Source organism: Myotis myotis, unplaced genomic scaffold (genome assembly GCF_014108235.1).
Source record: "Myotis myotis isolate mMyoMyo1 unplaced genomic scaffold, mMyoMyo1.p scaffold_m19_p_11, whole genome shotgun sequence".
Classification (NCBI taxonomy): Eukaryota; Metazoa; Chordata; class Mammalia; order Chiroptera; family Vespertilionidae; genus Myotis; species Myotis myotis.
In genome coordinates, this window is record NW_023416315.1 from 20,958,726 (window position 1) to 20,977,666 (window position 18,941).

An 18,941-nucleotide genomic window follows, 5' to 3' on the forward strand; every position below is an offset into this window, starting at 1 on the left:
AGAGGAAGCTAGGATGCTGGTGGCCTTGGGGACTGAATGCTTTGGGCATCACTGGAAAAGTAAACGTGACGAGAGGTTGGAAAATTGATCCAACAAAGAAGTGAATTGGGCCTGGGGACAACTGTGTCTGCTGGGAAAGCAATGCTGAGAGCACAATACCTGGCACCGAGGAAGTGCTGGCTAAGGATTTGTTGAATTAACAAATGGGTGCAGTAAAGATGATATGGAAAAGTAGTTGCAGAATTGAGCTGTTAGCTCAGGTGAACTACCACTCTGCCTTCTGGCAAAGCCTGTCTTCTGAAGAATCACATCATCCCACCCACGTAAACGCTGCAGCCTGGGAAGGTGTTGTGTAGTCCTACAGAGCATGTGGTTTTCAGCTCAGCAAAGCGAGATGTGTGTGGGTAAGATGTGACACATAAGCCTGTAGTCTTATGTCTCTGTGTTTTTTTAAATTGAATTTATGTCTCTCTGTTTTAGTTTGTAAGTCACTATCAGTTTAATAAATCATCCCTCTGAAATTATTTTAATTCTATTTTGGGATCTGGAACGTACAGCTTTGTGTGAGTTCTTTGACAGTAAACTAAGTTAGGTGTGTATGTCCAATAGCGTTAGCTGTGACTCCGTATTCTTTCCTTTGAATCATTATAGAATGGCATCTTATTCTGAGAAGGTTGTAACCCATGAGGTCATCCTGCCCCTTTCCTCCTTTGTTTGTGTAACTTCGGTTGACTTCATTTTACCTAATCTCACATCTTATCTTGTCTCTGCCGGTCGGTGGTGGTGCTCTCTGGCTTAGACAGCAACAGTGTAATTTTTGGCTTTGGAAGCCAGTTGAGACACTAGATCCTCCGATTCCTGGCGGTTTCATGCTGCAGATCATGAAACACATCCCCAGCTGAGGTCTCATCCACCTGCAGTGAGAAGCACACCTGTTACAGGTGCCAAGAACGTCCTCTGCCCCCTGAAGCACATTTCTTTACTCCAAGCATTTGGTGCAAAGACGGACACTAGTCCTGGTTGTATTCTCTGTGGTGACTTGTCTCAGCCACTCTGTATAGTATGTGTGTGGTTTTGAAAATAAACAGAAGGACTTTAAAAGAAAGGTTTTAGAACTCTGCATGATGAAAAATGCCTCCTGACAAACTTAACTCAGTAAGAACTGGAAACGCACTCTCGTGGGAGAGTTGGGGGGTTGGTTGGTATTTAGGGACAGTTTAAAAGCACATCTGTAAAGACTGGAAGGTTTGGGTGATAGATTAATTTGATGTTTGTAGCTCAAGTCATTGTCAACTGCTTAAAGTTTAGATATTTCTGTTGTCGCTATACATTTGCAGTCACTTTCATTCCATCTTTCTGAGATAAAGCAACTGGGATATAATTGTTATTTAAAAATTCCTAAACTCAGAATGTGTCAGGATCTAAGGATGTCCTGTAACCACTCAGGTTTCTCCAGTCCCAATCTTGGGCAACCCACTGAACTACAGGGCCCGCCTGTGAGGTGACGTGTAAACATGTGGACCCATCTTTCCTAAGTCAATGGCATCTGTGTCTCTTGCTCATGTAGAGAACAGCATTTCCGAGAGGCATGACTGGTGTTCTAAGCTGGAAGGAGTATTTGTATGGCGCCTGTCTGCGGTATGCTTGGCATGAAAACCATAAGTAATTTGCCTCCCTGGTTTGTTTAGAATTCTCAAGCATAATGCTGTACTAACAAAGCTTTTATTCTCTGAATCTCTTTACAGTAGAGGGAAAAGGATCGTGTGATAAATGAAATAAATATACTGGACTTGATCCTCATTGCAAGAAAGGCCTGCAGTGTTTATGTGGAAAGGTGATCTGTGTGCCTTCTGCTTGGCAGAGGGCCTGGATGGATAATGAAGTATTAACATGTGTCAGATCTTGTGTCTCCCAAGAACCTGGCATTGTCTTGTTGCCCTTGAGTTTTATTTATTGAAATGATCACATGCTGTGATGGGTGCACTGAGGCACACCAAGCCAGGTGCACGTCTCCGTAAGGGGTGAATGGGAGGAGGGACTATTGGAACATTAACTTCCAGATATCCTGACTTGTGTGTGATGAAAATATCAAACCCAGTGTGGAGTCAACAGCAAGTGCCAAAATAATAATAATAATAATAATAATAATAATAATAATAATTTGAAGAAAAAAAGGTCATGTCAGAATATTAGGGGATTTCTATATTTGTAATCCTTTGGTCTAGTATGGACTCATTCATTTTCTCTAGTTTCACTATAATAAATAGAGGATTTCAGATGCTGAAGGAAGCTGTAAGATACCAGCAGAGTGGGGTTCTTCGTGATACCTGCTGAAAACCTCCCTGTGTGCTTGGATGAATGGTCCAGCAGAATGGATCACGAGCTTGCCTGTGTCACACCCTTGAAACAGTTTCCCTGGCCATCCGATCCTTCTTGGGAACATGTTACTCCTTAGAGAGGGTCCAGATGCAAAATAATTTGGCTGTTTTGTTTGTTTGTTTTATTTTTAATAAAGAATAGGGAGGCCAAGATTGATGAGGATGAGATGCAGTATTCTCATGTAATTAGTCACAGACCATGGAAAAGGAATGCTTTTTCTGGGGGAAAAAAATTGTGTAATTTTTTTCTGATGAACTCTCTTCTTCCTCCCACTTCTTGGGTAACGCAGTTTCAACCCAGCAATGTGAGAAGAACAAGGTCAGGCTTGGTTATGTCGCCGACAAGCGAAATCTCACAATTAAGCTGCTTACGTCTTAAATCGGTCAGTTTTCTAACTTTGATGTTAGGACCTTTAGGCTATGATTTTATGAGTTGCTTCTTTCTAAAGGGGTTGGAGGTTGTGAGGGAGGAAATCTACTTCTAGGATGAAAAGTTTCATAGCTGACAGGTAAGAGTGAAGCTCGATCAGACTGCCCGAGCTCCGCCTCTGCCCATTCCTTACATGGAGCTGGCACTGTTGCTGGGCTCAGGGGTCCCAGGATGCACGTTTTTGCTTTTTTAATTTCCAAGGTGCAGTTTTATCCACTTGAAAGCCCTTATATGTTCAGCTCAATTAGATTAATTATCCTCCTCCCCAGGATTCATAGTGCTTTGCAGTTTAGCCACAGTAACTAAATGTTAGTTTTGCAAGTAAAGGTATTATTATTGGCCTCTAAAGGGCTATGGCTTTGGGGGAACTCACAGAGAGGAGTTTTAAATAATCCTTCTAGCCAAGATGGAATAGAGGTTAGCAAATTTGTCTTCAAGCTGAGCTTGTTACCGACTGTGAGACGTTTGCATTTAGAAGAGGGTTCGAACTCTGGTGTGTTCAAAATTTTGGGAGTGCCATAATAAAACATGCTATTTTCTGTAGCTCCGGGAGTTAATGGAGTGTTTTGTACACTCTTGGTTTCCAGATGGAGATGGTTGAGCTGAACCCAACCTTTTGTCCATTGAGAGTTTACACACAAATCCACGTTGGGTGAGGCATGGTTGTATCATCAAGGCCCAGCAAAAGTCAAGGACAGTCTTCTCCCTGCGTTGCCTGGAGCTTAGCGGGTATTTATGACATTCTGTAAAGGGAGGTCGGACACTCCTAAGTGATCATGCTTAATCTTTTAATCTCCCTTCTCCCTCCCACTAGTCTTCTCCAAGAGAAGACAAAAGTCCCAACCCAATTTGTGAGTAAGGTAATCATTTGTACGATTAGACCTTGAGTGGATCTATGAACCTGATTCTTTCCAGAATCCTAGTGTTGTGCAAATTCTCAGATATCAGACTTTGTACTAAAGTAGATAACTAAAAGGGAGGTGAAGAATTGTAGTTCAAGGAGGACTGATTCAGGCCATAACTGGCAAGACAGGGACACATCTTCAATATAATAACAATGATCGTGGTAACACTACTCACATACTTATCGAAGTGTCAAATTACATAGTAGTTACTTTCTTTTTTTTTTTTAAATATATTTTATTGATTCTTTACAGAGAGGAAGGGAGAGAGATAGAGAGTTAGAAACATCGATGAGAGAGAAACATCGATCAGCTGCCTCCTGCACGCTCCCCACCGGGGAAGTGCTCGCAACCCAGGTACATGCCCTTGACCGGAATCGAACCTGGGACCTTTCAGTCCACAGGCCGACGCTCCATCCACTGAGCCAAACCGGTTTCAGCCATAGTAGTTACTTTCACATTCTTTATTTCCTGTGTCCTTTATGTAACTCTGAGAGAGGTAAGGATAGGTACCATTTAATCTCCTTTGTTTATTCAATAAATATTTATTCAGTGCCTGCAATGTGGCAGGCCCTGTTCTAGGTACTAGGTGGGGAACAAAACAATAAAAAAGACCCGCTTTGTGGAACTTATATTAGCTGTGGGAAGACAGATCATAAATAAAAGAAGTGAGTGAAATACAAGTTACGTTGGATAGTGAAACTGCTATAGAAAAAAGTAAGAACAGGGGATAGGGAGTGTGTGTTATTGGGGGAGTTTTGTTACAATACTTAATGGTGTGGTTGGGGGATCGCCTTGGTGAAAGACGTTAATGACCTGAAGGAGGTAAAAAGGTGATTATCTGGGAAAACAGTATTTCCGGTTGAGGGAACAGCTAGTACAGTGGCCCTGAGATAGGAACCTATCCAGTATGTTTGAGGAACTGCAGGGAGGCCACTGGCTGGCGTGAGTGAAGAACGGGGTAGTGGGAGATGAGGAAGGGGGTGTCCACATGTAGGCCAGTGCAAGGATGTTGGCTTTTAATCTGTGGGAGATGCAGAGACATTGAGGGTTTTGAGCAGAAGAGTGACATGATGGATGGATACTTTAATAGTTATCACTCTGGCTGCTGAGTTCAGAATAGACTGGGCAAGGGTGGGAGGGAGACGGATTTGGGGGCTATTGCAATGATCTAGGATGGAGATGATGGTTGAGCCAGGGTGATAGCTATGAAAGTGGTGAGAAGTGTAGGGTTCTGAGTATATTTTACATATATGGTCAACAGGTTTGGGTTTAAGGCATGAGAGAAAGAAGACAAGGATGACTCCAAATTTTTTACCTGAGCATTTAGAAATATTTGGTTATTATTACCTGTGATGAGGATAACTGGGAGGAGCAGATTTTTGAGGGCTGGAGGGAGATCACAAGCTGATTTTGGGCCATGTTAAGTTTGAGTTGCCCTGTTAGACAAATGATTATGTCCAATGGGCAGTTTTTGATATTCCAGTCTGGAATTTTGGGAAGAGGTCAGAACTGAAGATAGATATTTAGGAAGAGTTGGAGCATACATGGAATTGAAGCCATAAGCTGGATGAGATCTCCTCGGAGGTGAGAATAGATAGAATGGAGAAGAGGTCAAGGATTGACCCTGGGCACTGGGAAGAGGTAGGGGAACTAGTAAGGGAGAATGAGACAGAGAGGGAGCTGCCACTGAGGAGCGGGAGGAAAGCCAGGGGAGGTGTGAGCAGGAAGCTAAGTCAATGTGTTCCAGGAAGGGAGGGCATGATCATTGCTATCAGTGTTGCTGCAGGTCAAAACAAAGTCTATCCGTTGTTCATAAACTAAGGCTCACAAGGGCCATGGCTGGGAAACATCTGGATTAGGGCTCAAAGTCAAGTTCACTGTCTTTCTGCCTTGAAAGTCCTTTGTTCATACCTGCCCTTTGTGTGTTGTTTTATGTGGTCACAAGCTTCTCACATTGTATTATAAATGTCTACACTAATTTCATCAATTCAGCAGAAGTATGCCATGCTTTTGTTTTTAGTTTGTATGACTATTTTGTTCTCATATATCTTTTATATAAATGTCATATATGTTCATTGAAGAAAAATCAGAAAAACAGATAAGCAAAGGGAGAAATAGTTAAAGTCATTGATAATAATTGGAGAACTCAGAGATGACCATGCTCACAAATTGTTATTTGTCTCTGTCTAGATGTTTTTCCAGGCTTATGTAAGTGGACATATATATTTTCAAAAGATGATTGTGTACTAATGACCTTTTTAAAAATAAAATATTTTTCTTTATTTCGGAGAGAAGGGAGAAGGAGAGAGAGATAGAAACATCAATGATGAGAGAGAATCATTGATTGGCTGCCTCCTGCACTCCCCACACTGGTGATCGAACCTGCAACTCAGGCATGTGCCTTTGACCAGAATCAAATCTGTGACCCTTTCGTGTACAGGTCAATGCTTTAACCACCGAGCCAAACTGTCCAGGGCTCATTCCAATTTTTGACCCAACACAGAGCACAGCGTTTCCACACACATGCCTGGAACCTACTTCGTGGTGGTCCGGTGCTCATGTTCTACAAACTTGGTTCAGATATCCTCCTGGTACTTCTCTTCCAAGCAGAACTTTGCTTTTTAGGATACTGGCAGGAGACTTTAAAAGCAGTGCATGTTGGTGATGATCTTGTGGTTCTGTTTTCTTTTCCATTCTCGTGTTCCCTTAGGTGATCACAGGATAAGGGCCCTTCTGTGGTGGGTTAAGTTACAGGGAGCTCTTTCCTAGGAAACGAATCATGCCGCTTATTGAGCCTGACATGCTGTGTCTAGAATACGGAACAAGTGAACTAAAGTAAACTTGTGGAATCACCCTTGGCATTGGGGTGTTGCCTGAAGCCTAACTTCCTTCCATTCCCTCTCATGAGTGGAAACCTCCGCACTCAGTAACAATTGTCTCTTGTTAGTTATGTGCACCTAAGGTCTACGTGAACAATCCATGGTTTCAGAAAGAAGACACTTCCTTTGGCTTCACAGTGGTTTACGTTACAGACTGTTTAGGCCAGCCCAGAGACACCAATCTAAAACCCAGAGTTCGTGTCGGCTTCGTGGCTCATAGAAATGCTCGTATGTGCGGTTTCATAAACCCTGGTTTAGAGTTCACCCTGAACGTGATTTGTGCACAGAAGCAGGACTGTCGTCTACTAACGCGGATGGGCTTCTCCACGCATCTGCTCTTCACCACTTGCCTCCTTCCCTTTCCATAAATTGGGAGGATGGAACACACTGTCCATTTCTCTTCCGTCCAACATCAGGTTTCAGCTTAATTAACAGAATAAAGCAAGCATCTCTCAAAACATTGACTTCAAGTACTTGGATATATATCAGCAGGCCTATTAAGAAGAACAGGATGTTTAGTGGGCTTCTCCTCCCTTAGCGAGCACAGAAACTTCTGGCTCTTCCTGAAACTGAAGCCGGCCAAGTTGCTCTCTAGGCACCAAGCTGGTGGAGACGAACAGGCCAGTCTCTCAGTTGGAAAGCAAAGACCCCTTCTTGTTCATCAGCTCTGTTTTGACACTGGGTGGCTTTTGAAAATATGTTTAAAAGCTGTTTTATCTTGCACGCTTGCTCTACCCCATTTTGGTAAGGTTCCAAAGCTTAGGAGATTTAACCTTCCTAAACTGGGATTTATTAGCTGTAAAAACAAAACACAAACAAACAAACAAACAAATGCATTTTAATGTTGCTAGAGGTTGTGACTAGACAGTGAAAATTTCATAGAATTTTGTTGCAGTCAATCTGAATACAAGTGTTTTGATTTGGTTCTGTAAGTCCCAAACCCTGTAGCATTAAAATTGGGGGCTGGGGGTGTTTTGGCTGACTATAGGATGTAAGCTATTGGACATTTGGACAAAGTATACTATCCTTTTTGGAAAGAAGAGGAAAGTTTCAGTTCCATTAATACAAATAATTCCCAGATTATTCTAACCACGTTGGCTCAGATGTCAGCAGTAATAGAAAGGCCGGGGGAAGTGGGCTGGCAGCCTTCAGTCCTGGCCCTAACTTCCCCCCAAGGCTTATAGAGAAAAGTTAGAGTGACTCAAGGCTGCCTACAGTGGCAGAGAGAGGGTTGGGAGAGGCCATTTAGTTGAGAGCGTTTAGCTTTGTTTTGTGGACACTTTCAGAAGAGGAATTTGGCATCGTTAGTGGACTCTCCTTTACAGATCTTCGGATGCCCTGGGAGTGACCGGTGTGCTCCCCGGAGTTGCCTGATGATGATTAGATGAAGTGTAGTGTATGGTATGCTTAGCACAACCCCCAACATGTTGTAAATGTACAGTTCGTGTTCTGTTGCCATTATCATCAGTATTTTTTATCATCTATTCCCATCGAATGCTGAATTGTGAATCCCTGCCTTCCCTTATTCCCAGTGGGACACAGGATGAGGTATCCCTGCATTCAGCGAAACTAGAATCTGGGTGGAAATCTAGGGATGCTGTAGTCAAAGGGACCCTGAAATAAAAAATGAACACTGTTTCGCTGCAAAATGGAATTTGCATTCTATCAGAGAAGTTGTGTTTAGTAGGATGCGTTTATTAAAGTCTTTTGATAGGTACTGACTGAGCACCTTTTATGAGCCAGGCTCTTGGGTAGGATCTGAATATATAAAATTGAAAAAGACAAATATGGTTCCTGCGCTCAGGGAGCTTATATTTTCTTAAGGCTTGAGACAAGTAAAGAGGCAGGTGCAATTGCTAACTAATTGCAAGGTACAGTTTCTCCTTGGTGGCTACTGGGGGATTGAATCCAGACTTGGGGGGTTAGTGAAAGCTTATTGGAGGACCTGGAAGAGAAAGCAGGTGTGAGGAGAGCTGCAGAATACCCCAGCCTTGGTCTAGAGCACAAAGAGCATAGCTCATTAGAGGAGCTTATTGGGCCTCATTCTGGCTGGAGAGCAAGAGCAGGGGTGGGGGTGGAGGGAGGGCAGGAGCCTGCAAGTCTCAGTAAAGAGAAGGGAAACAGCTGTACGAAGAGGAGTAACGATTAGGTTTGCATTTTAGAAAGATCACTCTGGCCACCTCTGGAAGCTGGATTGGCGGGAGGCCACCTGGAGATGGAGAGGCCAGTTAGAAGGGGTTTGAGTCGTCCAGGTGAGAAGTGATGAGGGTCTGGACCAGGGTGGTGATGCATGATGACCATGGTCACCACGAGGGCATCATCTACCCTACATAGCACTTCTGTGCCAGGTGCTGCTCTGGTGCCTTATCTATATTAGCCCATTTCATCCTCAAAATTCCCTTTGGAGATTTGTGACTATTAATCTATGAAGTATATCATTTTATTCCATTGCACAGTTGAGAAACCTAGGCCAGGAACTTGCCCAGTCACCTCAGTGTAAATGGCAGGGGCAGGGTTTGAACCCGTGTCCTTCACCCGATGGCCTGCATGATTGGGTTCAAGACTCATTTGGGAGGTTAGAAGGGCTAGGACTTGATCTTGACTTGAGGACTGGTGACAAGACAAAGTGATGCCAGGTTTCTGGCCTGGGCATTCAAGTGGATGGTGGTGACCTCGGCTGAAGTGGGGGATACATAACGGGGAGCAGACCTGTGATTGAGGTGATGAGGTGGGTTTTGACATACTTGATGAGTGACATTCCAGTAGAATCAAAGGTGGGGTATAGATCATGGCAGCAACGTCACATAGGTGGTGATTGACACCCTAGGGCTAGATATGCTTGCCCAAAGGGAGGGTCCATGCTCTTAAAAGAGCAGAGAGCCCGGATGAGGGTAAAACCAAATGCAGGAAAAGAGACCCCAAAGGGTACTGAGGAGGAGGGGTGGAGAACTGGCAGGCAGAGCAGGTGAGTGTATGCACAAAAGGGAAAGGAATTTCAGGAAGGGTTGACAGGCTCTTGGTACACTGCATTTGCCAAAGTTTAGAAGGATTAAGGGGGTCCATTGGATTTAGTAAAAGGTCATTTGGTGACTTCAGCTAGAGCCGGCTCAGTGGGCTCGGAAGTCTGCAGGGAGAGTGCTGTGGATGTGGGGAGGACAGGGAGGCAGCTGTGTGGACCAGGCTTGTAGAATCGGGCTGCGAAGTAGAGAGTTGGGGAAGGTTTTCTTTTGTTTTCTTACTGGTGGTCAGACCAGTAAATAAGTGGGTTTAAATACTAATGGGCAAAGATGCTGATGGGGCAGTTAAAGGGCCCTGAAGCAGAAGGGGACGAGAAACTAAAAGATGTCAGGGTAGGGAGGGAGACAGGCCTGGTATAGATGCTGGAACTTTGCAAGTGTGGGGGCGAAGAGCTGAGCAGCTTGCTGCTAACAGCTTATTCTTCACTAGTGGCCCGATGCACAAATTCATGCACATTTAAAGGAAATTAATTAGAAGAAATATTTTAATATCACTATTTGCCCTTTCTCTATAATAGAAGTGTCAACCAAATTCACAATAGACAATGACAGATTGAAACACACGTGTGCGATTGTCACCAGCGAGAGCTTTTAGGTATTGCTCATGCGTGAGTCAACTTTACCTTTTATATATATATAGAATAAACTTGCTTAATTAGACCTGCTTTCTGATTAAGCTAAACTTTTTCCAGCCCAGTAAAGCACCCCAACTTCTCTTTCAGGTAATTGTCAGCAACACAGCAGTAAATATCAACAGGAAGCAGATTATTATTGTAGATCATGTAGGGAGAGCAAAGAGTAAAATATTTAACTGCAGCAGTGCTTGACCCTATTCTGTGCAGTGAGAAAACCTGAAGTCATTTTCAAGGTCCACCATTTCTTACTTCTTTTCAGTTGGGTCAAGTTTCTAAGCTTTCTTAAATCTCTGTTTTCTGGCTAATGAGAAGAAAATAGGATTCTACCAAGTCTCCTATCTACCTACTCCAGGTCTTCTGTGAGGATCAAATGAGATGAGGCATGGGAAGATGCTTCCCAGACATTTGGTTAGAGTATAAAATGTTTGCACCTGGCTATAAGGCACGTCAGGTTTCTGGGCTGAAGAAACTCCAAGGAGGCTAGTCGCTAGGGAAAGGAAGCCAGGCATTGCTACGTGACATCATTACCCGGCGCCCACAGCGACCATTTCCAGGCTGGGCTGGGCTGTGGGCCGCATTTTGTGCCATAGGGTCTCAGCATGGTCAGCTGTGATTTGGTGGGCTGTCACTTGGAGGTGGTGGCGGGGCCTGTGTACCACTTGGGGGAAGCCGAATGTTGCTTTGTGGGCACCAGGTCTGTGGTGCCGTTTCTCTGTAAATGGCCAGTGTGTGTCCCGGCAGGTCCTGTGTTGAGCATCTGCCCTCTGGTGGTCAGTGCGCATCATAGTGACCAATCAGACGGTCAGTTACTTAGCATATTCCCCTTTTATATATATAGATGGTTGGTAGGAAGCAAAGTTGTCTGCTGAAAACAAAGAGAGAGGTAGTGAAGCCAGATTATTGGGTGTGAGAGAGATTGCTCATACCTTCTGCCTGGATTGGGAAGGAGAGCCAACCAGGGAACTGTGGAGGGATGTGGGCAGCATTACTAGGAGGAGAGCATCCTGATGGATCCACAGGTACACCTATATTGTGCCTCACCTTATTGCACTTCACAGATGTTGCACTTTTTTTACAGATTGAAGGCAAGATTCTCCACCAGCAAAAATATCATGACTTGCTTTATGGCAATATTCTCTTTATTGTGGTGGTCTGGACTGAACCAGAGGGATGCCTATAGTTTATAGTAAGGTAGGGTTGATTGTTAACCCTTTGAAACCCCAAGGTTTTCACCAGTCAATAAGATATTGTTGAACTTTACTTTTTATGATCTGTATTTTTTTTTAAACATATTTTATTGATTTTTTTACAGAGAGGAAGGGAGAGAGAGAGTTAGAAACATCGATGAGAGAAAAACATCGATCAGCTGCCTCCTGCACATCTCCCACTGGGGATGTGATTGCAACCCAGGCACATGCCCTTGACTGGAATCGAACCCGGGACCCTTCAGTCCACAGGCCGACACTCTATCCACTGAGTCAAACTGGTTTCGGCACTTTTTATGATCTGTATTATTCAGTCTAACGCTCTCCCAACTGAGCTATTTCGGCTGCTGTGATCTGTATTATTAGAAGTGCAACAAACAGCCCTAGCTGGTTTGGTTCTCTCTCTCTCTCTCTCTCTCTCTCTCTCTCTCTCTCTCTCTCTCTCTCTCTCTCTCTCCTTTTACCTTCTTCTCTGAAATCAATAAAAATATCCTATCTAATAAAAGAGAAACATGGTAATTAGCGTACAACCGCTACCCTTCCCATTGGCTAATCAGGGCAATATGCAAATTAACTGCCAGCCAAGATGGCAGCTGGCAGCCAGGCAGCTTGAAACTAACATGAGGCCTGCTTGCTTCAGTGATGGAGGACTCCAACGTTCCCCGCCTGCCACTGCAGGCCTCTGAGCTGCAACTCTAAGCAACTATGTAACAAATATAGAAGCTAAACAAAACCCCAGAAACCTGCTTTAGTCCGCTGGGCTTCAGCCAGCAGGATTGCAACATTGTAAGCAAAGGCCAGAAACCTACTTTCAGCAGTGGAGGCCTAAGAGCTGGAGCCAAGCCTCAAAGCTAAAGCTGGCCCAGAATAAAAAAAAAAAAAGAAAAAAAGGAGCAATTGGGAGCTTCAGTCACCCCCAGCCTGAAAACAGCCCTCAGCCCCTCACCCAGACTGGCCAGGCACCCCAGTGGGGACCCCCACCCTGAAGGGTGTGTGACCAGCTGCAAACAGCCATCATCCCCTCACCCAGGCTGGCCAGGCACCCCAGTGGGGACCCCCACCCTGATCCAGAACACCCTTCAGGGCAAACCAGCCGGCCCCCACCCATGCACCAGGCCTCTACCCTATATAGTAAAAGGGTAATATGCCTCCCAGCACCGGGATCAGCATGACAGGGGGCAGCGCCCAAACCCCCTGATCACCCTGCGGCTCTGTGTGTGACAGGGGGCGGGGCCACAACCTCCCTATCTGCCCTGCTCTGTGTGTGACAGGATGCGGCGCCCCAACCCCCCCTCCCCCACGGGCCCTGCTCTGTGAGTGACGGGGTAGAGCCATAACCTCCCCATCGGCCCTGCCCTGAGTGTGAGAGTGGTGGCGCCCCAACCCCCTGATCGGCCCTGCTCTGTGGGTGATAGAGGGCGGCGCCCCAACCCCCTGATGGGCCCTGCTCTGTGCGTGACAGGGGGCAGTGCCCCAACCCTCTGATCGGCCCTGCTCTGTGCGTGACAGGGTACAGAGTCCCAACCCTCCTGATGGGCCCTGCTCTGTGAGTGACAGGGGCCAGTGCCCCAACCCCCTGATTGGCCCTGCTCTGTGGGTGATAGAGGGCGACGCCCCAACCACCCCCCCATAGGCCCTGCTCTGTGTGTGACGGGGTAGAGCCATAACCTCCCCATCAGCCCTGCCCTGAGTGTGACAGGGTGCAGTGCCCCAACTCCCCTATCGGCCCTACTCTGTCTGTGACAGGGGGGAGCTCCCCAACCCCCTGATTGACCCTGCTCTGTGCGTGACAGGGTACAGAGCCCCAACCCCCCTGATTGGCCCTGCTCTGTGCGTGACAGGGGGTGGCGCTGCAACCTGCCCATCGACCCTGCATTGAGTGTGACAGGGGGCGGTGCCCCAACCCCCCAATCGGCCCTACTCTGAGCATGACTGAGGGTGGCATTGCAACCTCCTGATCCGCCCTGCTCTGTGCATGACAGGGGTGGTGCCTCAACTCCCCAATCAGCCCTGCTCTGAGCCCGACCAGGGGCTGCACCTAGGGATTGGGCCTGCCCTCTGCCACCCAGGAGCAGGCCCAAGCCAGCAGGTCATTATCTCCCAAGGGGTCCCAGATTGCGAGAGAGGGCACAGGCCAGGCTGAGGGACCCCCCCACCCCCCCGAGTGCACAAATTTTTGTGCACCGGGCCTCTAGTATATATATAAAAAGGTGCAACAAACAGAAAATCCAGATTTATTGAAAATGCTTTTTAAAACTACTGGCCCTCCCTGGAGGTTCTTAAACACGCCAATAAGAAACCTTGCCCACCACCCCCTATGCAGAATCTGAATTGTGGGTTGTCATGTGGTACAAAGGAAGTGTTTTAGGCAGGGGACCTGGTACCCACCTGGAGAGAGAAGTATGTTTAGGGATAGGACTGTCTGCATGTGGACAGCTTCCTGCCTACCTAAGTTCCATCCCCTCCCTGTAGCTGATATCATGGCATGGCTTTAATAAAGATCTCCTTTGCCGGTTTAACTTTGACTTGCAGGTTAGACTCAGCCCTTCCCCTTGGGCTCACCTGCATTCCTCCCTCACATGTCCCCTCCCTGCCTCAGGATCCGCTGTGGAGGAGGTTGGGACTTACTGGCTTACTTTGGCCTTGAGTTTCACTCAAAAGTGCTATCCCCAGGCCCCTTCCAGGAGGTATCCACCTCTCCAGCGTGGAATTGTAAACTCAGAACCTCAAAGCTCTATTGATCTGACCCCTGCCTCTCTCTGGCCTCAGGGTTATGACCCCAAGGAGAGAAGTTAGCAGGGGCCAATACCAGGTGTAACTCTTGACAGGCCTCTCTTAACTGAATCCTTTCACTACTTGTTTGCTCAGAAAACCCACATTTTATTTAAATGGCAGTATAACAAAATGGCCTATGAATCCTGGGCAAAGGCAATAACTAAAAAAATTAGTCTGTCTCTGTATTGGGCCAATGAAAATACTGCCCAAGTAAAGATGTGGTGTGGAATTTCTAAGATTGACTTCCTCACCACTGTTGTCCCACAGTTCTGTGCTGCCTCCTCTGTTCAGGCCCCCAGCCTTTCCTTTGCATTTAGTTACCTGGAATCCCATCTTTTTCCATAGACATTCCTGTTCAGATTCTAGACAACTGTGATTTCCCTTGGACATCCAGCTCAGAACGCTGCCATTGCTTGCCTCAGGACAAAATGTAGGTGCGCTCACTTAAGTTAATGTACCTGTGCTCTTTGTTCCATTGTGTCAAGGTGTGTTACCTAATCTATTTCAGGAAACAACCTCTGAGGCGAGGATTTGGTTTAACTTGTTTATACAGGGCTTAGTCAAATGTGGAATTAGAGACACCTAATAAATGCTTTAGACTTTTGAATGATGCTGTAATCATTTTAATGGAGGCGTGTGTGTGTTTAAACAAGCAGCATGTTTTCAGCAATATTCTAGCAAATAGGCAGCTTCTAAATTTTTTTTCAAAAGTCTATAATTAGGAAACGAATTTTGCAAAGAGCAGTAACATGCAGTTATATTGCTAAGCTGATTTACGCAGAAGCTCAAATGCATTGGAAAAGCCAAGATTTAATTTTTTTTTACTATATTTGTTTGTTTTCCGAAAAGTTGGTTGGCATGGCAGAGGTTGGGTGGGAAAGGGGGAGAATTTAAAGGCGTTATTGTGAATTTAATGCATATTTTAAAGAGTCAGTTAAAAACCCCTTTATATTAGGTTAGCAGATGTGATTTGGCACCACCCCTTCCCACACATGTGCCCTTTTCATTAGGAATGTGTGCCTGATGTGGTGCAGATGGTATTTAAGCCACTTTGTAATATTTTCCACAACCTGTTTTTAGTAATTAGGCTTGAATTTGCTGGTTCGAAATACTGGAACTGCCTTTTGGCAACTTTGTAAACTAAGGAACTTGCAATGTGGTCGATGCACCAGCAGAGGGCAGCGTAAGTCAGTGTTTTACTGAGCCTCTCACTGCTGTGTTTCCAAAAGTTGTTTATTTCAGAGATGTGATTTGAGGATTTAAAAAAAAAAAGAAAATTATTTGACAATGAAAAATTTTACAAGTCTTTTGTTGACTGTTCTCTGATAAGAAAATAATTTGTCCGGAACAGAATTGAGCTGCAATTTTATTTTATGAATTTAATTTTTTCTTGATTCCTTAATCAACCAGTATGCGCGGCTGTGAAAGGTATAGTCCTTCTATATGTCATTTTAATGCATTTAGAAGATGTACTAGTTAATTTGATGAGACATGCTTTTCTTCAGCTCAGTCCGTGAATACTAGCCTTTTTCAAGTTTATGTGTATGACAGGTTCCCATTATTTTTATAAGGGAGTCAAGGAAAGGCCATATCCCAGTTATGTGGTCCCGTCAAGTGTTGGTGACCTTCAGAGAGTAACAGCAAGCACTGGCTCTTGTTTTCTGTTCTGTTGTGCTTCATCACATAACACCACTGCTTTCCACACAACCATTTTCCTCACCACCAGCCCTCTGGGTAAACCCAACTCTGGCCCTCTCGTTCTCCAAACCCCCACCCCCACCCCCCAGAGCACAGTCCCCGCTTCCTCCCTCTCTTTGTTTTGTCTTGTTTTTTGTTAATCTTCACCTGAGGATATTTTTTTATAAATTTTTAGAGAAAGAGGAAGGGAGGGGGAGGGACAGAGACAGAGAGACAGAAACATTGATGTGAAAGAGAAACATGGATTGGTTGCCTCCTGTATGCACCCCGATCGGGGCCGGGTATTGAACCTACAAACCTTCAGTCTGCAGGCTGATGCTCTAACCACTGAGCCAAACCAGCGAGGGCCCCCCTGCTCTCTTTATAGTAGCTTCTCTATAAGTTCTCACCCCTCTCCCTTGTAGTGTCTTACATCCCACACCACTCTCCCTCTACTATGGACAATGCTTGTGTCTCCCCAAATTCTTATGTTGAAGCCCTAACCCCCAACATGACTGTATTTGGAGCTAGGGCTTGTGAGGAGGTGATAAAGGTTAATAAGGCCACAGGGTGGCGCCCTCATCTGATAGGAAAAGAAAGAGATGCTAGAGCTCTTCTGCCACGTGAGGCCACAAGGAACAGGTGGCCGTCTGCAAGCCAAGAAGAGGGCTCTCACCAGGACCCGAACTGGCCGACACCTTGATTTGGGACTTCTAGCCTCCAGAACTGTGAGAAAATATATTTCTACTAGAGGCCCAGTGCATGAAATTCATGCACGGGTAGGGTCCCTCAGCCTGTCTGGTGATCAGGGCCGATTGGGGCCTTCCGGCTGTTGGCGAGGGCCTCCCTTCCCTGGCTGCTGGCTGCTGGTGAGGGGCCTTCCTTCGTTCCGCGCCACCCCCTGGTGGTCAGTGCACGTCATAGCAAGCGATCAAACTCCCAGTGTCCAAGTTGAACTCCCGAGGGAACAATTTGCATATTAGGCTTTTATGTATATAGATTGTTTAGACCACAGTCTACGGTATTTTGCTATGGCAGCCACAGCTGTCTAAGATAGCCTTAGTATGTTATGGGGACCCAGGGACAGGGAAGAGAACCATCATTGTGTGTTGGAAGGTAGCAGAAGCTGGGCTGGAAGAACAGGAGGTGAGGATTGGCAGAAAGGCAGGGCATCTGGCCTAGGAGGTCTGGAAGAAGGAGTGAATGTCTAAAATGATGGAGAGTGAAGACTTGCACTTGGATGCACACAAAGACCATGAGGACAGATGGCATAGATTGGTGAAGCCTTAAAAACTAGTCTGAGTGGTTTGGCCTCAGTGCCACAGGGAGCTGCTCCAACTGGGAGATGCCACACTCTCGGGAACACGTGGCTGTCAGGGGTTAGCCACACCCAGGTAAGGACTGTGCACTTCTCTGGTGCCTGTTTGTTTCTTTTCTTTTCTTTCTTTTTTTGTTGGGGCTGCTTTCATGGTGGGATTTCAGCTATATTTCTGGGTATTTATCCTCTGCTGCCTTACTAAGGTGTTTGATGGGAAAGTCGAGGGCAATGGAGGAAAGGAGGTGTCGTTAGAAGACTGTGAGCAGGAACATGAAGAAGGGGGTGGGGGCAGGAGCTAGTGTCCCATTTGGAAGGAGAGGCTTGGGGTCTGCTTGCCCTAGTTCCTTCTTCCGTAAGTGTCCAAGTGCTCTGTGCCCAGTGGTTCATTCTTCCGGGTGGCATTCCTGTAGGAGAGGTGGCTGCTTTTCTGCAGGTGGCAATCCGGCTTACTAACATCTATTGGGCCACACACTAGTTTAAGTCTAGGACGTAAGCCCAGGCGAGGTGGCTTTATAGACCTCGGGCAGAGAGGGCAGCCCAGGAGATGGGCCTGGAAAGATGGTGATCTCTGACACTTGGTAAAGTGGTCCTTCAGGTTCCACATCACCACGTGTCAGCTGTGGAACCTTGAAGCTGACAAATGTAGCCTTTATTCTGGGTGAACATGAGAGATCTGTGTTAATGGAGAAAGGGAAGGATGGATATTGGGTAAAGGATGGATAAAGGCTGACAGCTCTTTTATAGATTCTTTCTTCATTAAAAACAAAAAAAACAAAAACAAACAAATACCACCCACAAGGGTCTATTGCCACAGGACTTTGACCTCTCTTTCAGAGGCTCCCCTTGCTGACTTGTATATATTTCATAGTCTTGCCACATTTTGGACATTCACACTTTTTGTGACCTCTGAGACGGGATAGGTATCACTATCTGACATGATCTTGTTTATGTGTTTACATGGTTCATTGTCTCCTGCTGTCACTGCACACGAATATAAGTTTTCTAGAGCTGGGGCCTTGGTCTGGCCCTCTGATGTCTCCACACTTAGGAAGTGCTCGTAGTGCTTGGCAAATACTTGCACATGAATGTAGGGATCCTGATGGGGAAGGAGCAAGTTTCACTGAGCACTGAATTCATTCTCTCCTCCCCTGCTCGGAGCCCCACCCCTTACTGTGTGGGTGGTCAGTGACCCATTCTAAACGGTGTTCATGTTAGAGGCTTGTGTGCAGGCATTGCCACAGGGGGGCGCTACAGCATCTGAAAAGAAGGGAGCTTCCCTGGTCAGTGGGGGTTTGCTCTGGGCTCAGTCTAGTGAAGTGGAATGTTGTCCCTCAGCTCCTTCCCCAGAAGGCACTGTATCCTGCTAAGTTTGCAAAACCACCAACTTCATCTGAAGTGTTTCAGTTACTACCTTCTGGTTTGCAACACCGCATTCACTGATCTGCTCCTGGTGGGAGATAGGGGGTGATAAGTCAGATATGGACATGTCACCCATAAAGAATGTTTTTAAAAGATGTGCTCCTATAGGTTCTCCTTCACATGCACTCGACCAGTGGAACTAGAACTAACTGGAACACCCTGTAGAAATTCTTCAAGGGACATGTGGTGACAAAGGGATTAAAATGATATGAAGCAACATATTGATTATTTGCCTAGGGATGGAAATTTCTAGATAGAAAATTCTAAAAGCAGTTTTATAAAGTCATTTAAACAGTTCCCCCT

General features: G+C 45.8%; 1 protein-coding gene and 1 long non-coding RNA gene across 18 annotated transcripts in view; both read left to right on the plus strand.

Moving 5' to 3' along the window:
- JAZF1 (JAZF zinc finger 1) overlaps window positions 1-18,941 on the plus strand; it is a 304,972-nt gene that overhangs the window by 67,047 nt on the left and 218,984 nt on the right. The window lies entirely within an intron of this gene.
- Window positions 1,581-3,915, plus strand: LOC118666084. Its single transcript, XR_004970835.1, has 4 exons — window positions 1,581-1,638; window positions 1,746-1,834; window positions 2,669-2,761; window positions 3,396-3,915. It is a non-coding gene; the product is annotated as an uncharacterized LOC118666084 (long non-coding RNA).